General features: G+C 43.6%; 1 long non-coding RNA gene across 1 annotated transcript; it reads right to left on the bottom strand.

Moving 5' to 3' along the window:
• Positions 1 to 2040: 2040 nt before the first annotated feature.
• On the bottom strand, positions 2041 to 4005 carry LOC114618948. The gene is made up of 3 exons (XR_003711044.1): positions 3896 to 4005; positions 3207 to 3354; positions 2041 to 2500 (listed from the first exon to the last, which is right to left on the bottom strand). It is a non-coding gene; the product is annotated as an uncharacterized LOC114618948 (long non-coding RNA).
• Between the last annotated feature and the right edge of the window lie 213 nt (positions 4006 to 4218).

A 4218-nucleotide genomic window follows, 5' to 3' on the forward strand; every position in this document is an offset into this window, starting at 1 on the left:
ACCGATGGGAGGAGAGGCCTTTGGTCCTGTGAAGGCTCGATGCCCCATTGTAGGGGAATGCTAAGATAGGGAAGTGGGAGTGGGTGGGTGGGGGAGCATCCTCATAGAAGCAGGGGGCGGAGTGCATATTTATATTATTGCATTTATAAGAAGTATGAAAATGAAAGAAACATTTACAAAACCAAGATTAGTGCTTGCTTAGTACATGGGTTCAGAATAGACATTGACTGAAAACAGCATTATAATAGTTTTGAGACTATAAAAATGTTTACTATGCATGAGTGCACATGTGTGCCTCTGTGTGAGGGTAGGCAGACATTTGTGGATGGAGGTCTGGGGAAGCCGGAAGAGGTTGAAGGGACACTTGAGCTATAGATTCCAGGCATTTGGAAGCTGCCCATGGTGGATGTTGGGATCTGACTTCCAGTCCAGTGAGCAATAGTCACTCTTAACCAACGAGTCATCTATCTCTCTATGACCAAGATCGTGAAATTGTTCTAAACCTGGATTTTGGCAATGGTTTACAAGGACAATAAATTGTTGAATTTCAGAAGGTAGTTTTTGTAAATGTAAGGCCAGAGGGAAAACCAGGGGCCCTGCAAAGCATGGCAAAGTGTACACGGAGTCATGATGGAGTTTCACAAAGTTCTAATACTCTAACTTCCTCTGATGACGCTTCTCCATTACTTTGAAATTTCACGTGCTATTATGCGGAAACTGAACAATGGAGGAGCAAGAATGGAAATGGGGACACTGCTAGGAGGTTCTCAGATGAATAAGACAAGAAACTCAGGAAAACAGCAAAAGCTCATAAGAGATACTGAATGTAGCCTCGAGAAAATAGAATTACTACCATTTAGCTCAATAAATGGAATAAGAGGACCAAAGGATAAACAGTGCCAAATTTTCCCATCTCTGGATATAGTCATACAGGGAAAAAAAATCAAATAGATACCTCCCAGAGAGGAGGCTAAGTAAGCACATAGCTTCAGAGTCGCCAGGTTCCGTGGTTTCCAAGAGATGAACTTGGGATAAACAAGAAAATTGAATGATTTTTAATCATGCGGCAGTCAGACTGGTATTCAACATGTTATTTACATTTTAAGAACCTTTAAAAAGAAAAAACTCCAAGCATTTTGTGTTTGTTTGTCCTAAAGAAGCCATCATCAAAAAATCCGGGGATCTGTGTATAGTTAGCAGTCGCGTACTTGAGTGGTGCACGCATGTCTGCTGCTGGTGCAGACGTATGGAGCCGTTGACTGAGCCAATAATAATGGGGAAACGGAACAGAGGCATGGCTGATGAGAGACGCCAGCTTTCTCTGCCGGCACAGGCCCTGAGCAGTCTTGATATTTCTGCATGTATTTGAGTCTGCTGCTTGTTTTAATTATCTTCTTCCAATTCCAAGTGACGCATGATATCAAGCATGACCAAGAATGGAAATATTTCTTGGTGGAATTTTTTTAAATCTTGATTGCTACAAGGAAAAGGTCCTTTAAAAAAAATAGCATCTTTCCAAGAGCAGAACAGATTCCTGTAACTAAGGCCATTCCCGAAATGGAAGAGGATTAAAGTTGGGATGTGTTTGACCCATTGCTGCTAGTCACGATGGTGCACCCCAAAACGACTCAGAGGGAAAGTACCACCAGAAAACAGGAAATGAACCTAGTACAGCAGCAAGGGGGGACACCAGGAGGCTTTTTTATGCCTTGGTTTTTGAGAGGAAAGAGCTGTTTATTCAAAACGCTGCTTCAGGGGACAGGAAGACAATGAGGAGAACAGCGACCTAGTGACCTCCTGGAATTGCCTGCGGTAGCTCAGCCTTCCTGCCTGGTGTGCAGGAAGCCAGCCATGCAGACTCCAAATGTCCAGTCCTAGTCAGAAGAGGTGACAGGGCAGACCTCAAGAGCTGCAAAAGCCATGAGAATGCTATTAACCACATTCAAAGTTCAGTACACTGCTTCCTCCCCAAGCATCAGGACTCCAGACAGAAGCTCTGAAGCTAAGGGGTCAGCGCCGCTGCTTCTAGGGTTGGAGGCAAAGGACTTGTTCTTTCTCCCAAGACAGTGGATGACAGTGGGTGGTCAGCTTTGGCTGGGAGTCCTGGCTTAGCAGGAAATCCTTGTTTCTTCTGGGCCACTAAGTCACTGTGTCTTGGATTTGCAAGCTCGATGGGGATCGTTCCGTCTCTGAGTCCATCATGCTAACTTTGCATTAAGGTGGCCTTGACTAGTCCATGATGTTAAGTTGACATTACAACCTCTGTCAACTGTGCTATCCCACACCATGCTGACGAGCCCTATGACCAGGGAAATATCTGCGTACTCATGAGCTGTCCTGACATTAGCATAGTAAGACGTCAAGTTGCTGTCAATAGTACATAGGTGTCTTTGGGTTGTTTCTGTGATTGAAATTCATTTTCTCTTGCTCACAAGCAGTCACTTTTGATACCCACGATGGCATCTTCCCAGGACATGGTGTGGTATGTGAGACAAACTGTCTGGGAAATGAAGACATATCTTAAACCTCCTGCCTTAAACTAGCAAAAACACAAACTTCAAAGGACATCAAATTCATTCATGAAATAATTGCTTTCTCTGCCTGAAGGGATATCACTCTTTGTGTGTGTGTGTTTTCTGTGTATGTACTTGTGTATGTGTACACGTTATATGTACATGTATGTATTTGCAGTGACTAGATGTAAACATTGTCTTCCTAAATCAATCATTGACTTGCTTTTAGAGACATGCTTTCTCATTGAGCCCATAGCTCACTGGGTTGGCTTCACTGACTAACACATGACCTCCAGGATTCCTAATGTCTCCTCTCTACTGAGATCAAGGACTGAGACTGAGACACATACTATTGCTCATGGCTTTTCTGTTTGTTGTTAACATAGATTCTGGGAGTTCTGAGCCATTGCCCTAGCTCCGAAGTGACCTAACATTAAACTGAATTAAGTGTCCTAGGACTTCTTGACTTCAGGCTCTGGAGTATACAAATTAGTGTCCCTACTATTAGAGTTGAGTGTCACCACATTCCTTCACTTCACCTGGGATGACATCATGAGTAATTCTCACAAGAGACTGCAGAAATCCAGAAACTCAGCATCAGTTCCTGCCCCAGCAGCCTACAACACCCTATCGCTGAAAGAATCTCGATCACCTTATGCTATCTTAAGTACTCTTGCACTCGGTGCTACATACCTCGCTTGTCCTTGAGAGGCAGATGCTAGTGAGTCACAGCCCCTTGAGATCCCTCACTCGTCCCTTTAGTGCTCTCCTTTACATCTCAGGCAGCTGTGACCAGAGCCCCACACCGACTATGTGTGGCACCGTCACCTGGGCTGGGGACCTGTAAAAGAGGTAAAATGGAGAAAGGCCAATGACTCTGGCGTTTTCCACTGTTCAATCACTGATTCATCAAGACATGAGGAGCCTCTGTATAAACTCCCATCACCCTGAACTTCACCATGTCTTCCATTATGGGCAGTGAGGGAAAATAAATACTGTCCGTAAGCTGCTTCTAACAAGTATTTTAACAATGAGAAAAATAACTAAAATTCCAGGGTTGACATGAAACTGTGGTGGCTTCAGTCTCATGATATGTGAGAGTGGTGACTACATCCTCACATCTGAAAGCCACCGTTCTGCTCAAAGTGTAATTTCCCCCATTGCCTCCTTTGGTACACATTCTCTGGTAGCAACCTGTGAATACACAGCAAGGATCCTATGTACTGTCCCTTGACTCAGGTCAGGGCACAAAGTGGCACCATTCAGTGACTCCAGCCTGACTCAGGGAAACGATCCTATAAATAAAAGCTTACGTACAGTGACAGAGATGTTTATAATAGGATTTTGAGATTCATTTTGTTTTTAATTATGTATATACTCACCTATGTGTGAGTATGTACATATGTATACATATAGTCAGAATCCAGAAGAGAGTGCCCAGTCCCTGGAGTCAGAGTAACAGGCATTTGTGAGTTCTTCAGCTCTGTGATTGTGCTTCTTATGACCAAGAAATGTTACCAACAAGTTAAATGTTCATTGGTGCATACACAAACAGAGTAAGAGGAACAAGATCGTGAAAACAGGTGGGGTGGTTTTGTAGATCCTTTTTGTGCTTTTTTGAGATTATAATTACATCGTTACTCACTTCCCTTTCCTCACTTCAAATCCTCCTATACACCTTGCTCTCTTTCCAATCCTTGGCCTC

This window comes from Grammomys surdaster, unplaced genomic scaffold (assembly GCF_004785775.1).
Source record: "Grammomys surdaster isolate TR1022 unplaced genomic scaffold, NIH_TR_1.0 146, whole genome shotgun sequence".
NCBI lineage: Eukaryota > Metazoa > Chordata > Mammalia > Rodentia > Muridae > Grammomys > Grammomys surdaster.